Source organism: Enhydra lutris, unplaced genomic scaffold, assembly GCF_002288905.1.
Source record: "Enhydra lutris kenyoni isolate GAN:26980312 unplaced genomic scaffold, ASM228890v2 scaffoldscaffold93, whole genome shotgun sequence".
Classification (NCBI taxonomy): Eukaryota; Metazoa; Chordata; class Mammalia; order Carnivora; family Mustelidae; genus Enhydra; species Enhydra lutris.
In genome coordinates, this window is record NW_019154177.1 from 1,576,760 (window position 1) to 1,588,985 (window position 12,226).

At 46.3% G+C, this 12,226-nt stretch overlaps 1 protein-coding gene and 1 pseudogene across 2 annotated transcripts in view; one reads left to right on the forward strand and one right to left on the reverse strand.

Moving 5' to 3' along the window:
- LOC111138601 overlaps positions 1-12,226 on the forward strand; it is an 896,555-nt gene that overhangs the window by 295,882 nt on the left and 588,447 nt on the right. The window lies entirely within an intron of this gene.
- Positions 1-12,226, reverse strand: part of LOC111162575 — an 83,681-nt pseudogene that overhangs the window by 65,648 nt on the left and 5,807 nt on the right. The window contains exon 4 of the transcript XR_002641580.1: positions 162-920. The product of XR_002641580.1 is annotated as a zinc finger protein 850-like (transcript). The remainder of the gene's footprint in view (positions 1-161; positions 921-12,226) is intronic.

Here is a 12,226-nt window from a genome sequence, read left to right on the forward strand (position 1 = left end):
GTCAGGTGATAACCTATCTCAGCCTCCAGAAGTCTTTTCTAACGACCGTGCAAAGTGCAGTGGTGATCACAGAATTCCCCACGCCACTGTCACGGTGGCGTCCTCTGCTGGCTGTGCCTTTCTGGCCTTCTGCGGAATTGTTGGTTGGTACCAACAATCACCAGGGCTTCTCTCCAGCGTGGACTCGCTGATGTACAATGAGGTGTGAGCTGCGCCGGAAAGCTTTCCCGCAAACGTCACACTCATAGGGTTTCTCTCCAGTGTGGATTCGTCGGTGTCCCAGAAGATGTGAGCTGTAACTAAAAGCTTTCCCGCACACATCGCACTCATAAGGCCTCTCTCCGCTGTGGATGCGCAGGTGTCCTACCAGAGCCGAGCTGTGACTGAAGGCCTTCCCACACTCATCACACTCATAGGGTTTCTCCCCACTGTGGATTCTCTGGTGATGGAAGAGGCCTGAGCTTTGGCTGAAGCTTTTTCCACACTCACTGCACTGGTACGGCTTCTCTCCGGTATGGACTCTCTGATGCTGAATCAGATGTGAGCTCAGACAGAAAGCCTTCCCACAGTCACCACACTGGTACGGCTTCTCTCCTGTGTGGGTCCTTTGGTGTCGGACAAGGCCTGAGCTGTAGTGAAAAGCTTTCCCACACTCACTGCACTGGAAAGGTTTTTCTCCAGTATGGGTCCTCTGATGCTGAACAAGGTGTGAACTGTAATAAAAGGCTTTTCCACACTCATCACACTGATACGGTTTTAACCGATTATGTAGTCTCTGATGGTCAATAAGCTGTGAGCTCTGGATGAAACTTTTGCCACACACGTTACATGAATAGGGTCTTTCTCCAGTGTGGATTCTTTTATGTCTAATGAGGCTTGAGTTTTGAGTGAATCTTCTCCCACATTCATCACACTTATATCTTCTCTCAGCTGAAGTGTTTCTCTGATATCTTTTTGTCCCTCCTTCATGTTCTTGGGTTTCTCCACATTCAGGGGCCTTTCCATTCATTTGGCCAGATGACTTTTTGGGAGACTCCATATCTATAGTAAACTTCTGCTTTTGAATCAGTTCTTTCTCAATTCTGATCACATCATCTGAAACAAAAACGATAGATTTCAAGTTACATGTGAAATATAAAGGAAATAAAATTAAACACATATACTAGTTAAGCACACAGCTTAACTCTCCCAGCAAAACAGTTTGACAACATTTGAGGAAGAAAGTGGGAGATTACAAAGGAAGAGAGGACTAGCAGTGTCTGGACTGGTAGGGCACGATTTGAGCAGAGTGGAGACAAGTCTGGGAGGAGTAAGTCAACAACAGAAGAAAAGATCTGGGATTAGAGTAGGTTCCGAGGGAAGGGTAGAGCAGGGCAGAGAGAGATGAAGGAACAGGACTGTGGGAGGAGCAGAAAGGAAGCCATGGGGCCCAGTGCTGATGTGGAGCCGTGAAGCAGCTCTGTGTAGGTGCTCTGAGGCCTCACAGAGAACTGAAAAACAAGGGGTCGGAGCACAGGAAAGTACCCTATTTGCAGATATGCAGAACAGGGAGATCAGAGTCTAAAAACATGGGGCACAAAAGGATGTTATCACGTAGGGACAAACAGAAACCGATTTTGCCCCAAAGACATTTCTACTCGTCTAGCAAAGGAGAATCTAGGAATCTGTCAAACCTGAAGCTACACTCTAACCCTAGGCTTTTAAGTGGCAGCCGGGGGGTGGCTGGCTGTGGGAGGACAGACAAGCATGGAGATGGCTAAGATCCGGGAGGCAGTTTGCATCAGATCCAGCCCTAGGCAGAGGCACAGCGCAACTGCCAAAATGGGTCGGTTAAGTGTACTGTGGGAGGAGAGGGGAAAGGAGCCGTGGCCAAGCAGCACGAGTGAGCTCTCTGAGAGCTGATGTGAACTGCCTCCTTCGTCTTCAGCTGTCTCTATACCTGTCTTTACTCCCATTGCCAGGCCTCCCCCAACCCACCAATTTAAAAGCATATCACTTTTCCCTGCATTACTCCTACATGGTTGCAAATTCTGCCCTTCACTCTGGGTCCTAACACAGGATTACTTCAGGGAGAATATGCCTTGAGTGGGACAATCTCACCTTTTTTCAGAAACTGTTGACCATTGAGGAAGCGACCACATTGCCCACCCTGGAGGAGGGGTGTATTGGGACCCTCCTCAGGGGCACCTCTGTAGGAGACAGGCAGGGGAATTATGGCAACGTGCTTTCCTTGGGTCAGGACGGATGGGAGTCTGGGTCTGTTAGAAACCCTCCTTTGTGTTCGTGACCATTTGCCCAGGAAGTCTCAATGGTCCAGAGTGTAGCTTCAGGCTTGACAGATTCCCAGACTCCCAGCCTCAATCCATGCAAGGCTCAGGTCATGATCTTGGGGTTGTGAGGCTGATGCCTGTGTTAGGCCCCCCTCAGTGCTGAGTCTGCTTGGGATTCTCTTTCTCCCTCTCTCTCTGCCCTTCCTCCTGCTCATGTGCTCGAGTGTACTCTCCCTAAATAAATACAATCTTCAAAAAAAGAATGAAAGAACATCATCTTTCAGAGACATTAGCAAATATAAAATGAACAGTAGGATGGGGCCCAAAACATCACTGCACATATAACAGGACTAATATTCCTATCAGCATGAGAAAAAACTTTTGGATTATTATTAAAAAATATCATAGCATAGAAACATAATTTCTGACAATGCACCTCTTTCCCATCTGTTTTGCACATGCTCTTAGGCCTACGTTGCTTTCCCCTCTCCGATCACCTGGCTAATTTCTATTCTACTTTTGGGATTTAGCTCTTACGTTACTTCCTCAAAAAAGGCCTTCTCTGACTGCCTTCTTCTTCCCCATATACAATCTGTTATGGTACATTTATTTTGTAAGCTCCATGAAAGCAAGGATCATGTCTGCCTTGCTCACCATACCCGGTGCCTCCCATGGTGCCTGGCACAGAGTAAGTACTCAATATTTATGTGACAATGATGAATGATTCTAAGGTCTCCAGGGGAGCCATATGACCCAAGTGTCAACACTAACCACAATCCTGTTGGTGTTGAGGGTCCTGGATCTCCATGGGTTGAGGCTGGAGATACCTTGCTTCCGTAGCTGGATCCAGAGGTGCCGATGTCCCAGAAAGCAGTTCCTGTGCACAGGTCTGGGTTGAAACCTGAGAACAAGCAGGCTCATCTGAAGGGCCCACAGTGTACATGATCCCGAGAGCCCATAAAGGATAGGCCTGGATGCCCACTCCCAACCATCCCCCAATTGAGCACAGGTCCCTTTCTACCTTTTGGCCTGGTTCATCCAATTCCTTCTCCAGATCTTCCAGCATAGCCACGGCCTCCTCCCCACTCTCTGGGTGATGCTCTTGGACCCAGGCCTGGAGCTCCGCAGGCAAGATGGTGAGGAACTGCTCCAGCACCAGCAGGTCCAACATCTGCTCCTTGCTGTGTATCTCAGGCCTTAACCACTCACAGCAGAATACCCAGAGTTGGCTCAAGGCCTCACGGGGTCCAGGAGTCTCCTTATAGCAGAACTGTCGGAAGCGCTGGCGGAATAACTCCTGGCTCTTTGGGCTACTGCCCTGTGGGCCAGATCCCTGAACCTTGGCAGGACCTTCTTTTTTGTTTACTTTGAAGAGCCCCTCTGGCTCTTCAGGAGCCGGTGGCAGGAACGCTGCAGCCATTCCAGCTCCAACGGTCAGAGAGGATGAGAACAAGTGTTATCTTTCAGGGCACACTCCTAAGGTTATAGAAACCACAGTTAAAGACAGAAACACACACACATACACACAGGCTGATTAAATACTTGAACTCACTAAGTCTAATGCTTGTGTTTCAGAAGAGCAAGAAAGCTTCACCCAAATTTAAAGAAAATTTTAAAAATGTGCTTAAGGTCATTCAAGACTTTTTCTAAGTAGAAGGAATGTTTGTCAAGAAAGAGCATTTTTCACAATGCCGAGAATACTGTTGGACCCCTGCTTTCCAAAAATAATACCAAAACAATCCACTGATTAGGCTAAGGTGAATTTATTCTTATGAATGCTAGCACTACCTTGACAGAGTCTAAGTAGTATCTCCCAGGGAGGAAGGCAGAGTCAGGATATTTATGAGGTCTTGGGGGTTTAAGGCAGATCTTTCAAAGCAGAATAAAGATTGGGGAAGGATCATGACACAATAGTTTAGAACTGATGGACACAAGGTGAAGGTTTTCAGCTGAGAGTTTCTGGATCCTATCCATTTAAATTTGGGAGTCTGATATTCATTCAAGTGGATTTTTTCAGGGGTAATTTCTCGAAACAAATATGATTATTTGCAACTTGATCTTCTGGGGCAAGAATTTCCTAGAATAGTAATGTCATGTTGATAAAGATAGTGGAATAATGTCATACCTAGTGTAGACAAATGAACAGCTAAGTCACCTTAACCTAGGTAGGTAGTAGGCTGTGTGGGTGTAGATGGTTTCAGTCTTCCATGTAATAGCAGACTTAAGCAGGGCCTGTTTAAACGTGCACTACCGCTTCGTCAGCACGGTGGGCTGCGGTGAAGGACAAGGGCTGTGGATTCCGGAAGACCTGCGCCTGAATCTCGTTATGTTCTCGTACGTGTCGTGGCTTAATCTCTCTAAACCTCTATTTTCCCCCCTCTGTAAAGATCTTACCTTTTTAATAATGCATTATTTTTATTTGAATTAAAGGAAACTTCCCCAAACGGCGCAGAGAACTCCCTATACGGTTCACCCAGGTTCCGCTCCTTTAACGTCTTACAGAACCGCAGCGTAGTAGCAAGACCAGGAAAGTAACTGGTTGACTAAACCCTCCGTGTAGCGTTGCTCGTTGCTCTGAGAGTGACTACGGACAGCATTAGATCCAGGCCGGATCCCCGCTACCCCTGCAAGGCCTCCGTACAAGCTGCAGTTCTCGCCGTGACCCCGTCATCTCGGCGCTGGGTTCGGAGCCCTGCCTCGGTTTCCCCGCACAGAACCCGGGACCACGCACGGAGGCCCTGCTGGTGTCTTCTCTGCGCCTCGCACCTGCGACCCACTCGGCATCCTTCAAACACACCTTCACTTCCCGTGCCCTAAGGATCAGGGGACGGGCTTCTGCAGAGGGCTGGCAGAAAGCCGGTTTTAGGAATCATTCCGAGGGAAGGACACGACTCGCAGCGGGTCCCGCCTTCCGAAGAACGAGACGGTACGGCGACCGCGCCAGCCCTGCACCCCGTCCCCGCGCCGACGAGCGAGCGCAGCGGCCCGCACTCGGAAGGTCTGGCTGTCCTCCCGCGCGCCGCAGGGGCCGGACTCCCGGGGAGGCCCGCGCACACGCCGCCCTGGCTAAGCCGGGAGGTGCTCCCCGGGCCGCGGCGCCGCGGTCTCGGAACGCGAGTGTTACCCGGGCCCGGCCCGGCCGCCGGCAGAGGTGCGCCCGCCAATCCCGCCCGGCCTGCGCCGCTTCCGGCGGAGACTAGGCCTCCCGGGGCGCCGGGGGCGCAGAAACGTCGGCCGGCACGTGGAGGGGACCGGCGGTCGGGACGCGAGGGGCGGGGGCCGTCTGGGTGAAGACGGGGATGGGGCGCCGCAACCTCGCGCTCCCGGGAGCCTGCCTCCCCCGCCGCGACCCCCGCGCTCCAGCCGAGCGCCGTCGCCGTGGACACACCTGCCCGGCGGGCAAGCTGAGGTCCGCCGTGCGTCCGGTCTCGGCCCGGGAACGAGCGAGAGGCCCGGGGACCCGCTGGCGTCCGCACGCCGCGGGCGGGACGCGAGCGACTCTGCTCTGCCGCGGGATTCCTGCCGCGCGGCCACGCTGCAGACCACTGCGTGAGCGAGAGCGACGTCATTTCTGGGTTTACTGTGTGTCCTGAATTCCAGACAAACTTGCGTGTGGCCCTTATACATGTGTACAGTAGAAGTGCGCGCCCAGAGGGTGTAGTGTTGCCAGCAGCCGCTCGGTCCCAGTGTATGCGCCCCAAAGACGGTTCTGGCCTACGCTTGCAGCGCAGTGCTTCCCAGCTTCTGCTATGGAGTCGGGCAGACTTTCTACTGGAATCTCCAGTTATCCGATTAATAGCGGAACTCGTCTGAAGTCATTTCCCCTACAAATCGGAGAGGACAGTCCTTCATAGACGTATTCTGATCAATTAGGAAATACTGCATTGCTGTTACAACGATTAGTAACTTGATATTTTCATACGGACTACAGTAAAAATCACTTAGTAACTGGATTTCTTACCTTATTTTAGGCAGTGAGCTCCTTGAGGTTATTCTCTTCATTTTTGTATTACTGAGCTACTGTGTCTTGAGCAGAGGGGTAATTAATTTGTTCCAGGTTTCAGTTTAACTCCTGGGTGAGTGCTGCGGAGAATGAATGTTAACAGACACTCCAAAAAGTTTAAGCAAATTGAAATCTCAGGTAAAGAACAGGATACTAGAAAAGCTGAACAGCTGATGTGCGGGGGCTTATACAAGAAGCTTCGACTCTGGAAGTTCTTTAAGATGGTGGGTTAAGTGGGAAGCCGAGAACCACTGATGCGCTTTGCTAACTTACGGGACTAGCAGAGAAACTGCCTAAAAGGTAACAATTGCGTAAGACTTCAGTGTTGAGGAGGCACACATAGATGAGCTGTGACAAAGCCGGTCACCCTTGTAAGAAGAGAGATGTATTGGAAAGCTGGTTATGACTGAATTGAAGACTGATGGTAGAACAGTGAGGTTGGTGTTGAAGGTTTTGCAGAGTTTGAGATTAAAAAAAAAAGATTTTATTTATTTATCTGACAGAGAGAGAGAGAGAGAGAGAGACAACAAGAGGGGGAATACAAGCAGAGGGAGTGGGAGAGGAAGCAGCAGGCCTCCAGCTGAGCAGGGAGCCCAAATTGGGGCTCGATGCCAGGCCGGATCCCAGGACTCTGGGATCATGACCTGAGCCCAAGGCAGATGTTTTTTGTTTTTTTTTTTTTTTTCCCCAAGGCAGATGTTTAACAACTGAGCCACTCAGGCACCCCTAGAGTTTGAGATTTGTGAGAATGAGCACCTGCCGTGGTGGGAAAGGAGCTCAGGTTAGAGAAGGAAAGGCATTATATCTCTGGCTTTCTCTTCCAGCTCCTCTAAATCCTCTGTGCCGTACTGAGCCACTTGCTCCAAGACAGATGTCCTTTAGCTGGATTTGATTGCTTTTCTTTGATTTTGCTTTTTTCCTTTTTAATTCTGCTTTCTTATTTGGTACACAGGCTGCCTTCATCAAAGGCAGAAGTATTATTTCTGGAATATCAGCATCAGGATGGCAGGGTTCTGTCTTATCTTTCTTTGTATTATATGTTGAGTTGTATTAAATGCTTAGTAAATGTTTTTAGTTGCTTGGTTGGTATTAAAGCCTGAAAAATTTAAGGACATTGCGGAGGGGAAATCTCTATAGCTTTACAAAAGCATTACCCAAGCCTAAGATTTTATTTTGCGGTGTTGTAATAATGTCTTGTCTGTAAGGGGTATATGTGACAATTTTATCAGGGATATGTTAAATGTTAAATTTTCCCTGGCTTAGGAATTCTCCCAGAACACTCAGAGGAATCTTCCTGAACCACAGCTCTACTCAAGATGAGGATGACTAGTAGTTGGAAGACTTTAGCAAACTTGATCCCTAACATACAGTCTCCAAAAGCCAAATAACCTCTATTAGTAAAAGAAGGGGGCCAGACTGGGTGCAAGGATCCTGGCACCAGAACTTTTGCCAGTGTGTTAGGTAGTAATGTTAGCAGGAAACGAATGTCTGGGCCCCAAAAGAAAAAAAATCTCTGAGCTAACTCTAGGAACGTTGCTATTAGTGGCTGAGGGCCAAGGAGCAGATTATAAACGTGCTAGAAGTGTTCTTGATCATACTGTCCAAAGTGGTATAGTCCTGTGTGTATGAGAAACATCCACAACAACGAGGAAGTGAGCATGCTAGGAAGCTTTAGGGAAAGAACTTGATAATCTAGGATACTGGGTAAGAAGAGTTACAATCTGGGTAGGACAGTTGAGGATGGTGGGAGGGGACATGGATGCAAAATTGGAATGAGCAGATCATTACTGAGCTAAAATTTTCCCTGTGGTTCCAAATCTGTCTCTTACTCCTTGCTATCCGCCTTCCTGTACCTAAGGCTAGATGAGCTTCTGGTTTCTAGGTCTCCTGTTCTATGTCCCTTGATCATACTACTTGTGATTTATGACTTCTATTTCTAATTCCTAGTGTAGTTCCCTCATAAGCTCAAATGTATCTAATTTTCTCCAGGTCCCAGGTTGTTGCCTTTGACAGGTAATGTTTTTAAAGAGAATAGTGAGCCACAGGTCTTGGAGGTTCCAACTCTGGCTTATGGAAATATAGCTTTACTGTCAATCTTAGAGATTCAGTCCCCTACAGAAGGTGTTAAGAAGCACAATTTACCTTGAATTCACCTTTGGTCAGACCATCTTTCCAGAGTACTTCTTCTGACACCCATTTTGTATTTGTCAAAGGTGTAGTCAGGAATTTAAAACTGGATACTTTTACCCTGGTCTGGGGAGGTCAGTGAAGTTTTCTGGGGAGTCACTGAGCTTTATTAAATGGACAGTGGGACTTAGAATAGACAGGGAAGGAGAATCATATGGGGAGGAAGAATTTAGAAAATTGAGTGGCCTGTATATGTCCTCCATAAAATTCACTAAAATGTAACAAACATTTATATAACAAGTCATCAGCCTTAATGAGAGCTATTGAATCAGTAGATTACAGTGAAAACTTGTTGAAATTTGGAAACTGGACTCTCACTGACTTAATAACTTTTAGCACTCCAGCCTTAAGGTGTTTGTGACTCAACAAATGAGAAACAGAGACATGGATCCTTGGAGTCCCTTGTAATGACTTGAAATGTTGAGGATCTTCTGCATTTAGTAAATTCCCAGATCACTGTAGATCTGTCTTCACCCTCAGTTAAAACTGTCCATGGCTTGTTTCAGGATCAGGTTCAGTACTGAATCAGACTTTCCTGATGGTTTCTATTTGACTACTTATTCTTCTTTTCTCAGATTTCTATTGGATCATTTTATTATCAATGGCCATTGTCCCCACTTTCTCCAGTCTACTGTCTTTCCCTCCTCAGTCCCTCACGTAATGTTGCATTAACCTATGGTGACGGATTTACTCTAACACTTCATAGCTCTTGCTAATTCACTATTTTTTCTGTTCATTCAGCCTTCAATTCTACATTTGCTTTGATTCTCCTTTTGATTCTTATCATTCTTTTCTCATCCTTATAGCGAGTAATCTAGTAAAGAGGAAATAGGATTTGGAATCAGAGTATCTGGAGTCTGTGCTTTACCAGACATCTTAGGGACAATGCACCAGCAGAGAAATCTCTTTATTCTGTCTCTAAAGCTTTCTAGTGTGGTCATTTCCTCTTCATATTTATTGCTATGTAACAAATTACCCCCAAATGTGCCATCTTTTTTTTTTTTTTTAAAGATTTTATTTGACAGAGATCACAAGTAGGCATAGAGGCAGGCAGAGAGAGGAGGAAGCAGGCTCCCCACTGAGCAGAAAGCCCAATCTGGGGCTCGATCCCAGGACCCTGAGATCATGACCTGAGCTGAAGGCAGAGGCTTTAACCCACTGAGCCACCCAGGCACCCCCCAAATGTGCCATCTTAAAAATACTTATGGTTTCTGTGGGCCAGGAATATGAAGTGACTTCGTAGAATGTTCTGATTCCGGGTTTCTCAAGAGGTAGTAGTCAAGATTTTGGCTGGGCTGTAGTCATCTGAAGAAAGCTGAGGATTGGCTTTCAAGGTGCTTCCCTCACATGGCTCTTGGCAGCATGCCTGAGTGTCCTCACAGTATGGCAGCTGGTTTCTCCCAAAACGAGTTATCCTAAAGATCAAGGATGCTGCAGGCTTTCTGTGACCTAGTTTCTGCCACCACTCCCACCATATTCTGATTTTTGCAAGTATATCGCTAGGTCCAGCCAAGACTCAAGGGGAAGGAAATTAGGCTCCATCTTTTGCATGGAGTTGTGTCATTTGTGTCATGGTTATATTTTAAATCATCACAGGCAAGTTACTTAACCTCTGTGAGCTTGTGTTTCTTCACCTCTGAATAGGGGACAAACATAGTATCTATGTTACAGGAATGAGTTGTGATGTTAAATGAAGATATCTTTTGAAGGTGTTTTATATACATTATAACTCTCTAATGCTCTCATAATTTTCAGTGTAATCACTGCCAAAGATCTACTGTTCTCATCTGTGTCCTGGATTTCTACTGTGTTAGCATTATCTCTCTTGAATAGACCCTGTTAAACTGTGCTTGATTTAGGTTGACCCATAGTATGTAATCCGGGACATGCTTAAATTATCCTTTGCTCTTTCCCTTAGGTGTCTCTCTCAGATAATAAGTTGTATCTGTGCAGTCTGTTTACTTTAGGTGACAAAAGTAGTACCAATAAAAAGTCTGCTCTAAAGAAGCAAGTATTTAGAGAAATACACATAGGCAGTATTAGCTACATAATCTTCAGAACTAGTGTAAAATGGAAATGTGGGGCCGTTTGTTCAAAAAGGAAGAAAAACATATTGTTAAAGGTATTAAAATATAAAACCTATTTATCCCCTACCATGGGCTTTCTCATGACTCATCATGGCATTTTTATTATTTAATGTCATTTAAAGTAAACAAAAATTAAAATGTTAATTATGAATTTTGCTGTTCACTTATGTTGTACAATACCAGTTTTAAATGCAAATATAAAAGCATTAGGAATCAACAAATTATGCACAATTCATATTTTGTAGTTCCTATGTGCATATGTATTTCAGGTCAGTGGAAACACAGTGCAGGGTGACTCACCACTTCTTGACAGGCACACATTCTATCAACTCTATCTTTAGCTGCTGAGGACTAAGGAGAACGAAAAAGAAGGTGGCAGTGTGTTGCTCTCTTCCCTTTTGCTTCTGCCATCATTTCCAGTAAGTGGCTGCCCAGCACAGGGAACTAACAGAATAAGAACATGATGGGTTCCTTGTTCCTGTTTTTCAGACCCTGCCATCTGCCAGCTTTTGAGGTATGAGCCAAGTTCTGGTTCCAGCAAGGAAGTATGTTCTCCCCTGGCTGTCAGCACCCCAGCTTACTCACGTGTAGATATAACATGCCTACCTTGTACAGGTAAGGGCAGGAAATTTTCTCTTCATCCCTTCCAGGTTCTTTGGCTGGTCTGATAACTAAATTGACTTAAGATTAACAAAAGAAAAGCAAATTTAATTATGTACATATAGGAATCCCAAAGATATGACTAGTCATCTTGAAACCCTCTGAATGCGGGGCACCTGGGTGGCTCGGTCAGCTGTGTCTCACTCTTGCTACATCCCCCCAAATAAACAAAAAATCTTAAAAAAAAAAAAGCAAAAAACCTTCACTGAAAGATTAAGTATAAAGGGAAACGAGAATCCTGATGAATTTTGTTATGTGTGACGGGAAGCACAAACTAAAACTTCTAATACGGAAAGAATGCGAGGCTTGACTACAAATGGAATGAAATGAAAGTTATCAAAGCAAACATGCTGGTGTTTGCAGTACAAGCAAATCTACAGGTAAGACTTTGTGGAGGCCAAGAAAATTAAGGCCAACCCACCTCAAGTTTAGCTGATGTGGGAAACAGAGGGAGAAGAAAATCATTAAAATTCCTCACCTATTGACAAGCCCTTGAAACAGACAGAGTGGCTCTCCCCTGGGGACTTAACTGCCCTCACCTTGAGATTTTGCTAAGGACAATCCTAGCCTGACCAACCCCCTAACCCCACAGGTCCGACCAGAATCCTGTAAGTCTACATTAACAATTCCTTTAGGAAACTTTATCTCTAAACCTCCAAGATAGTGTCGAGAATCATTCCCAAGTATATGACCCACTGATATACATCTAAAGGGTCTCACAAGAAGATTTTTATTATTGGTAATGAATAACCTTTTCCTCAGACAACAGCTAGCCTCTCAAGGTCCTGGAGACCTCGCTTCCTGAATTCCTTAGAGACTTACATCATCCATAACCCCCTTTGTCCTCACCCACCACCGAGTCCACCCCTGCTCTGCCTTTAAAAACTCGGACTGTAATCTGGCTCAGGGTCCAAGTCCCTACTCCACTGTGTCAGGTATACTTGGGCCCAGGCTTAAGCCTGTCAAATAAACCCTCGTGTGATTGCATCCGTGCTTGGCTCCTTGGTGGTCTCTCAGAC